Source organism: Toxorhynchites rutilus, chromosome 3 (assembly GCF_029784135.1).
Source record: "Toxorhynchites rutilus septentrionalis strain SRP chromosome 3, ASM2978413v1, whole genome shotgun sequence".
Taxonomy (NCBI): Eukaryota; Metazoa; Arthropoda; class Insecta; order Diptera; family Culicidae; genus Toxorhynchites; species Toxorhynchites rutilus.
In genome coordinates this window covers 180,860,924-180,871,179 of record NC_073746.1, presented here as the reverse complement: position 1 = coordinate 180,871,179, position 10,256 = coordinate 180,860,924, and the positions used below count along the sequence as shown (strand labels likewise).

At 42.3% G+C, this 10,256-nt stretch overlaps 1 pseudogene; it reads right to left on the bottom strand.

The window, feature by feature from the left end:
- Window positions 1–2,940: 2,940 nt before the first annotated feature.
- LOC129773698 (uncharacterized) lies at window positions 2,941–5,231 on the bottom strand (annotated as a pseudogene).
- Window positions 5,232–10,256: the final 5,025 nt, after the last annotated feature.

Below are 10,256 nucleotides of genomic sequence, written 5' to 3'. Positions count from 1 at the left end.
CAACGACAAGCGAGTACAAAAGTACTCAACACCAAAAAATACCCCCGACTTGCGTGTATTTGCAAAGCGGATTTCCACAGGTACATTGATTTTGAAGTCCATGTTAGGGAAACACAGCTCAGTGGGAAAAAATAACCCCGATTTGCATGTTTTGACAAGGCGGATTTCCCCGGGCACATCGATTTAGAAGTCCGTGTTAGGGAAACACAGCTCGGTGGGAACAAAAATACCCCCGACTTGCATGTATATTTGCAATGCGGATTTCCACAGGTACATTGATTTTGAAGTCTGTATTGGGGAAACCGTATCAAAACTTGGCAGTTAGGGCATTCAGATAACGCTTGACATTTTACAGTTATTCAATTGTTCATCTCATAAAAAATAACATTTTATTAATTGTGATAGACGCGTAGAAATATTTCTAATCAATTGATGCAAACATCTTTCCAATGATCGAGTTATAAGCATTCGAAACATGGGTAGGGTTAGCACACAAATGGGCAGAACAAATGTGTAGGAAAAAAGGAAGTTCTTCCAGTTTTCATGAATTTAAACCACTCAGAGATTAGCGAATTGTAATGTATAGCATATCAAACAAATCCTAGAGAATTTCCGATTCGATTGGTATGCAAATCATTAGAATTCGTTCACAGTGAAAATAGTTATTAACGTTAACTTTATTTCATAAAAACGTGACCTGTTTTCTGATTTGGCACCCTTCCTGAAAGACGTAGCTCTACGTCAAAGATCTGTGCACCTCTCGTTTTGTAGTTGTGTGCGTGTAGAGTGATTCTTCTATTTTAATTCTGACGTTTGCCCACCAGCTATCAAAAACGGCGTCCGAACAATAGGGATCAAACTAGGCCAAGTTTCTTGTACGCGAAGTTGGCAAAAACGAACGTGATTAAGGGAACCTTAATCGACTGCCAGAAAGATTGGATCAGGGAGAATCGGAAGCTACATTTCAAGCGGAACCCCATTCCGAAAGTATAAGTTGGAAAATTCGCACAGAAACGCGCCTGGCGGTCGTCCTAACGTTTGCATTAGAAAAAGTGGACTTTTTTCGGATTGTGATGAAAAAAAAAACTGAAACAGATAATTGAGTTTGGTAAATTTCCCATGGAAGGTAATTATATTAGCTTACTTGGAAAAAAATCTACGCCCTTGAGAGGAGCCTTCCATTCGACAACCATGGTGGACGAAAACATGCGTGTAGGCATGTTTTTGAGTTCTTTCTTCATTTTATTTATCAATTCCTTCTCAGTTTTCGCGACAAAATTGTTGGAGTAGATCTTATGCTTCAGGTTTGCCCAGAAATTCTCGATGGGACGCAGCTGGAGGAGATTGGACGGGTTCACCGACTTGGATACTACATCGGTATTCAGCCGTTCCACCTCCTCTTACGATCGCCAGATCCGGCCAGAACACCGCGTCTTCGCCGTTGTGGTATGTTTTGATGAACGACGCAACTTCCGTCAGGTACTTCGTACTATAAATTTCCCCGTTCACGGCTAGTCCGGAGCTAAAGAAGAGCGACTTTGACATCCCCTTCTCGCTGATTGTCAGCCATAGCATCACCTTCTTGAGGAACTTGGTGTGTGAAATAAACTTCACTTCGGAGCTCATTTCCTTCGTGGAGAAGTAAAATACGAAGTGCCTTGCCAATTGTTGCCATCCAGGGTGAGATAGGTCTCGTCGTCCATCACCACCACCATGTCGCGTCATTGCCTGCAGCTCCGAGACCTTCCGCTTTCTTCCGCTACTTCCGCTTCCTGACATGTATGACCATGTTTGCCAGGTACTTTTTCACTGTTTGGCCGATTGTACCGACCTCCGGTCAAGCGTCGCACGATGTAGTCACTTTTCCCTCAATCTTCCTCTTCAGCATCCTTCGAGCTCCATGTCGCTCATGGTCGTCGGCCGTCCGGAATCGGGCTTTTTTTCGACGCTCTGGCGAATAGTGCCATGATGTTGTAGATGCCGGAACGGGCCTATCCGGCGCCCACAAAGTACAGCACGATGTCCGTTTTCGACGCGGCGTACCGTTCTTTGAACGCGCACACTTCTGAACGTAGTAGCTTCACTGTTTTCGCCATCACGGTTAGAGTTCAACTGAAAGAACTGTCAATATGGGTTACTATGATTGATGCTGCATGGGTAGTTTCGTCAGTGCGTGTGAAAATAAACCCATGAAAAATCGGCAATTTTTGTCCATATTTTTAATGCAAACGCTACAAGAAGGTGAAAACTCCACTACAAATTGTAACGACAGGTGGAACATAATGGCCAAACAACGATTCCGGAAGCTGTATAGGGTGTTCAATACGTTCGAAAATAACTTTTTATCGTTGTGTAGGTGCGCACCATGAGCATTCTGTGTATTGGTATTGGTGTCTGCTTTAGCCTCATATATAGTTGGGATCCTGCCAAAACGAACCAAACGCCATTTTTTTTCAAAATTGAGTTACTTACACCATTGGATGCAGAAGATAATAATCTATCGACTGTAAAATGACCATGTCATTCGGGCAATTGACAACAGATCCAAAACAAAAATTCTTTATAGCAGACTGTAAAAAACGAAATTGCATTCATCCAAAGCGAACCATAAACCCACAATATGGCATCGGACGATAGTGATCGTTTTCTCCAAGAAGGCAGATCCGAATCTTCAACAGATTTTTGTGCTTCGGAGTTGGTTCGTTTTGGCAGAACCACGTTAGCATATAGACCAACCGACGTGCACGATGTCGACTTGCGGTCATTTGTTGTTTGTTTACCGCGCACGATGAAGGAGTATTAAATTGTTTGCGCAAGGTAAGCGACCCGGTTGAGTGATTCGCCTACGTAACGCTGAAAATACAAACTTTGGAGGGTAAATTATCTCATCTCTTCGCAACTGCCAGCAGCAGACGATCAGCCAGTGTTTCCGGGCTCGTCTTAAGTAGCTTCGCACTTAAGACTATCCTTTCCAATCAATTTGTTGTTCTTCAGGTAGCTCAAAATGGAGCTAAATAAATTGAAGTCTCGTTCAATAGAGCATTGTGTTGCAGGCACACTAAGAACGATCTTAGCAATGTGCAGACAAGATTTCTATAAAAAATGGAATTATTGGCGAAAAAACATGGTTTTGAGATATATTTACCACTATATCTTCCTCCAATGTCTGCGGTTGAGAGAACAAACTCGATCCATTGAAATCGAGACGCGGATCAAAATAAACAGCTGCCCGGAAGATATGAAAAGAGCAGAACAAAACAGCTGATTTTGACGACGATCCATTGATGCAATGAGCTTCGTTTTGAATCGATTAGAATCTTCTACCTCCCGAATACTACCATATGCTCGAATCCATTCGATGTAGAAATCTGACAGACTTAATTTGAATTATTTGTACAGCGATTGTGCATTGATACAATGGATTAAATACAGTTACATATTCCTTAATAAAGCTCCAATAGTTTGATAGGTCTGAAAAGTGATAATCATTAATGCTAAGACTGAATAAAGACTTGAATAATATAACACTAAAAGTACCCAAGACAGAATATTGTGTTTCCAGCTTCTCGAAAACTGTCCTCCGTTTTTTAAGTTCATTCAACATTTTATAATCCGAATTCCAACGAGTTTTGTTTGGAAGTGGTGGATATGAGCCTCCTTCATCGACGTCAAAGAACGTTTTATATTCAGTCGACCGAAACTTCTCCACCTCCTTCCTGATCTCTTTCAGAATATCTTTGTGTTCGTTCTCCTTGCAAACGTCATGGACCACCAACTGAGTGTGGGCTCCACAACGAATAGTGGTAATGAAGGCATTAAGTGAAAACTCCTCCAAAATGCGTACTCACTCCAGAACAGCACTGCCGTAATCTTGTTATAGATCGATAAAGAATACCAAATCCTTCCAAACAACTGTGAAAATTTACAGAAATGTGAAAAAATAATGAACGTAATGAACGTTTAGCATAATAAAAGTCACATGCCTTTCTTGTAAAAAAACACTTTTCCGAAAAGCTTATCATGCCAAATATTTTAATCAAAAACCATCCCCATGTAATGTTACTTTTATAATAGCAATTTTGTTGCAGAATTACAAATCATGTAATAAGAAGCTCACAAAACCATGTACTTTAAATTCATAAAATCAAACTCATCTTAAAATAAAGTTTATCCTAGATTGAAGTGTTTTGCTGTTCTCACATATAGCTCATAAAGATTCGAACTAAATAGTTCAAACTCATCAATTTAATTTTTGATTACAAGGATTCCCTAATATGTAGTGTCTGTTTTCTTCAGGCATCAAGGGACAAAGCTTCTTGACGATGTTTACTTTTCTCGCCTGTTCAATTTCTCTTTCGAATAAATTGAAGCTGAATGTTGATTGAACGATAAATGTCGGATTTGGTGAACAGCTGCGCTCTTCTAAATGCTCCAAACGAAACGAAACACATCTTGTAACAAAACTCAAAATATCCTCGCGTAAACTCCATCCCCATGTAATGTTACTTTTATAATAGCAATTTTGTTGCAGAATTACAAATCATGTAATAAGAAGCTCACAAAACCATGTACTTTAAATTCATAAAATCAAACTCATCTTAAAATAAAGTTTATCCTAGATTGAAGTGTTTTGCTGTTCTCACACATAGCTCATAAAGATTCGAACTAAATAGTTCAAACTCATCAATTTAATTTTTGATTACAAGGATTCCCTAATATGTAGTGTCTGTTTTCTTCAGGCATCAAGGGACAAAGCTTCTTGACGATGTTTACTTTTCTCGCCTGTTCAATTTCTCTTTCGAATAAATTGAAGCTGAATGTTGATTGAACGATAAATGTCGGATTTGGTGAACAGCTGCGCTCTTCTAAATGCTCCAAACGAAACGAAACACATCTTGTAACAAAACTCAAAATATCCTCGCGTAAACTGTATCTGTTTTAGTTCGGATAATTTCGGACGGCATTATGTTATTTGACACGGATGGTTTCAATTGCATTTTGAATTCTAAAAAATCGGTGCTGCCCATAATTATCAACTACGTTAACCTGCTCGACGCATGCTACAAAGTTGGGAAAGTGTGTGAATTCTTCTCCCTGATGCTTCCTGATGCTTCGCTCAAACATTTTTCACAGATGCAAGTGATACAATAATACTTACCAAGATTTCGTTTCACAACAACTCCACTGTTGTTGATGTGTTGACAGTTGATTCCCAACATGCTTCGATACATTCTTGATACAATGTCTAATTTGAGTGAAATCAGCTTCCCGTTCAACTCTTGGCCTATCATCCAATCGGCTTTTGTCACATAATGAGTAATTATTTATTTGCAACGTCTCGAATGTTATAAAACGATTCCACAGACTGATCTTAACCTAATAGCCCTTAATCCTATTTTTAAATACATTTTTAGACATGTCAAATTCAAATACATCACAAACACTGTTGAACAAACGAAAACAAACATCCAACGGATTATTGAGACCATAAGAGGTTCTATGTCGTCTAATGAACAGTAAGTCACGCTCACGAAGTTGACGGGAAGGTGCATAAAACGAAACACTGGACAACAAAGATGGACAGTCGATGTTTCCCGAAATCAAATCAAAGACAAAAACCCGTTGTAGATTGGATCGTCTGGAGGCAAGCGTTTCGAGAGCGATAAGTCTACAACGGCTTTCATAATCGGGCATGTTCGTTGGGTCAGACCACGGTAATGAGCGAAGGGCGTAACGAATGAAGCTGCGTTGCACTCTCTCCATTCGGATTGTTTGGGTTGTGTGAAATGGAGCCCACACACATACCGCATACTCCAAGATACTACGAACTAATGAGCAGTATAGTGTCTTCATGGCGTAGACATCCTGGAAGTTGCTGGTACTACGTCGAACAAATCCTAGGACTGAGAACGCTTTGGTAGTTGTTAGGTTGATGTGTTCGTTGAATCGAAGCTTGTTGTCGATGGTCACACCGAGATCGCGGATGGAAAGAACACACTCCAGGGGTACGGACCCGATTGAGTACATGAATTCGATTCGTGATTGTCGGCGAGAAAATGCGATAGACTTACACTTTTTCACGTTTAGCTCCATACCGTTCTCAACGCACCATTTTTGCAATTCATCAATATCGGCCTGAAGTGCACAGCAATCGAGGTGAGATGCGACGGATCTGTAAATCTTCAGGTCGTCGGCGTAAAGCAGCTTTCGTGATTTCAATCGGAAGCACAGATCGTTCACGAACAGCACGAAAATTAGTGGCCCCAGCACGCTGCCCTGTGGCACACCGGATGTAATTTGGAACACACGAGAATGCGAACCGTTGATATTGACGAACGCCTTACGTTCAGTCAGATAGGAACGCAACCACTCTGTGATCCAGTGAGGGAAACCCAGGTGACGAAGTTTCGTAATGGCGAGGTCGTGAGGTACTTTGTCGAACGCTTTCGAGAAATCGAAATAAATGGCGTCTACTTGTTGCTTTTTCTCAATTTCAGACGATATAAAGCTGGTGAACGCCATGAGGTTTGTTGTGGTTGACCGCTTCTTTACGAATCCATGTTGAAATTCGGAGATAGTTGTTCGGGATGCTGAATAGAGAACGTTATGCACTAATTCCTCTAACACTTTCGCCAGGCAACACAAAATGGAGATACCACGGTAATTTTCCACGAGGTGATTCGAATCTGTTTTAAATATCGGGCAGATAGAAGCTGTCTTCCATAGCTTCGGGAAAACACTGTGACGAAGCGACTTATTGAAAATCGTTGACAGTGGCTTTTTCAGAGACTCCGCACATTCCTTCAGGAACAACGGTGGAAGATTGTCGCTCCCGGGTCCCTTGGAAGCGTCGAGTTTATTCAAAATAGTCCAAATTTCGAATTGCGTTATGTTGAAAAGTGGTAGATTCACATTCAACGTAGGGCAGTCTCTGATGCTGACAGGTGAAAAAGCTGGTGAGTTAGTGCTATACACACTTTCGAAAAAATCAGCGAACAAATTAGCTACACCGTTCGGAGAATCAGCAGTCTTGTCCCTTAACGTCATCTCAGCGGGGAATTGCTTACACCGTTTACGATTGCGAACGTGCATCCAAAAAGCAGAGGGATTTTGCTTCGCGGTCATCTCCAAGTGAGCAATGTAATCACGAAACGATGCAATCTGGCATTCGTTGTACAAGGTTTCAATTGAACGAAGATGATTGCGATTATCATCTGTCCTTACTCGGAAAAAGCGTTTCCGAGATTTTCGAACAACGTTGCGAAGTTGTTGCAGCTCGGATGTCCACCAAGGATGCTTGTGAGAATGCTGTCTGCACCGTCTACGCGGAACTAACTGATCCAAAATTTTATACACTTTGTCATAAAATGAACATACCATTTCGTCTGTGTCAAGGCCGTTGAAAATCATGTCCCAGTTAACAGCGGAAATTGCAGTGTTCAGCTCCGCATAGTCGCATCGTCGAAAATCGTATTTGTCAGTGTCGTTCAGGCTTCCAGGAAACTGCATAAGAAAGTCGTCAACATCAATACGAAGAACGAACGGCATGTGGTGGTTGTCGAGTTTGAGGAGAGCTGAAGGCGGTTCAATCAATTCAACGTCACTTGGCTCGTCCACGAATGCTAGATCAAGTATCCGACCATTTGAATTCAACAGGCTATTGATTTGGTGTAAACCCGAAGCAACCAAGGTTTCGATTAGCACGATCTCTTGTTCAGAGGATGCGTTTGATGGCAGCAAACCCTTGACATCGTCGTCTTTCTCCCATATTAGACGAGGTAGATTGTAATCGCCGACTACGACAATCTTGTCAGAATCCGAGATACGTTCGCGAAGCTGTTGAATTGCCTCGGAATGTGCAGAATACAACGACGGTTGCGAGTTGGGTCGGAGGTAAATTCCGCATACGTAGATCGTTGAGTTCAAGAGCTTTATGCGAACGACGGCTTGTTCGAGATTACTGCAGTCTTCCAGAGTAACCGAACTACAATTCATAGAGACTTTAACTGCAATCAAAACTCCCCCGCCGCGTTGAAGGCCGCTGGTGGCAGTACTCCGATCGCATCGAAAAATGCTGTATGTTGAAGCTAGCTCAGCGTTATTGATGTCCGGGCGTAACCATGTTTCTGTGAGTACAACAACATCATAGTCGCAGGACGATAGCTTGAGAAATAGTTCCCGCGTTTTAGTACGGATGCCTCTAACATTTTGGTAGTATATCGTCAAGTATTTAGAGCAAACGTCAGAAGAGCCTGAAGGGGGATTGCGGGTATCGGATGGATTTATATCTATAATGGAACTTGTTGATTGGGCTGGTGTTGCAGCAGATTCGGGGAGGTTGCTCCTGGATCGAGACGCTGCGTAGGTTTCCAAAAATGCCGAACATTACGATCATTGCTGATAAACTCTCGAAATTCTATTCCTTGTGGCCATGTGGCAGGATCCATTGCTTTGGATTTGAGATTCTTAGGAATACTCACTTTGAAAGACACGAATGATAGTGATGATGGCAGTTTTCCTTTTGGAATCAATGATTTCGCAACGATATCCTCTGTTTGCAAGCATTCCTTAGCGAGATTTTGAATGTCGGACTCGGACACTTCAGGTGATATTCTAGTTAAGTACACCTCGAACTTGTCATTGGACCTTGCTGTTGATCCATTGAAGGTGCTGCCTGCGAATTGTCCAGTTCCACGAAAAATCTTTGCTGGCTGATCATTTGGCTCCGAGGCGTCCTCGTCGCGTATGCGCTTAGGGGTGGTGGTGTGGGCCCTAAATTGTAGATAACGTGGAACTGGTGAGAGCGCAGCTGGAGATAATTTGTTGAAGCCCCCTTGAATTTCTTGCTTCAACTCAGCGATTAGACTGGTTTTTATCTCTACCTTCAGCTCGTCAACCACCTTTAGATATGTTTCTCTCAGTTCCAGGTTGGCTGCATTTGTCGACGACATAGCATTTTTAAAGCGAGCGTTCTTCATCAAATCGGTACATCCTTTGCAGAGCCAGAAAACAGCTGAGTTTCCACAAATGTCTTTATAAAACGTTTCAGATAAATGAGCACACTTATAGTGGAAAGCTGCTTTGCAAAAACCGCCGCAAACAACTTCATTCGTGGTCATAGACTTCGCACAGCTATTGCAAATTTCCATCGTAAATTCGAAGCGTCACCCAAGCGTTACAGTGTAACAACGTATTTTTATAGTGGATAACCTGGCAACACTGGTCTTGACAGATATGAAAGTGGCTGTTTCGTGGTGGTTAATACTCACACAGGCTCACGCGAGAGGTAATGATGCTCGGAATGTTTACCTTCTTGTTTTTCGATGGCGAAAATGATGGCAATGAATCGAAGCGGAATGAGAAAAGAATGATCTGGTTGGGACTCTGGCAGGATGTTTCGGGTAACGAAATGAGAACAAGAGCAGCAGCAGGTGGCGTGTATTGTCTCGGTCGGTACAGGTGTACGGGTTTACAGTACAATAATCAGCGGAGCTGTTTTGTTTGTTGTTCGGCGGAGCTGTTTTGTTTGTTGTTCGGCTGAGGTGTTGTTTATATTTCGGCTGAGGTGTTGTTTATATTTCGGCAAAGATGTTGTTTTGATTTCGGCGGTCGAACACACACCACAGAGTTGCAATAACAGTGCAGAAGGAGAGCGGCGAGGTGGGAGGTATTCGGTACGGGCAATGGCGACGGGCTTTTCTCTCAGACCAACACTCTAGCCAGCTCGGAATATGATTGATTCGCTAATCCTACCTGACTGCGGGGTGCAACTAACTATGGTGGCGGAAGATTCAAGCGGTTGTGGATGATATGACGTGGCGCAGAGCAAGTACGGGATGAGAATTTCGATGAAAATGATGATTGTTTGAAGACAACAGAGAAACACAACTACAACACACAATGTTGTGTCTATTGATGGTCAAGTTATAGGCCCTGAGCAGTGGATGTACCAGTTCCCGAAATCCTTCCCATTATGTGGCTTCGAACGGAAGTCCATATATGGTCACCATCTTGATAATTCCACCAACTAGCCGTTGCTTTGTCATTCTAATTGTTATAGCTGATTCCATATTCGGACTGCAGCAGGTGGACCAATACACAAACGGTCATATTCCACCGGGTGGCAGAGTCGGAAGTGACGCTCGAAATTTGCCTGCCGAAATACCTTCTGCTCGTATAAACAATTATCTCCCAGGACACAGCAAATCGTCTTCTCTCCATTTAACAAGTGCGTATAGGTGGTGATGATGGAACGC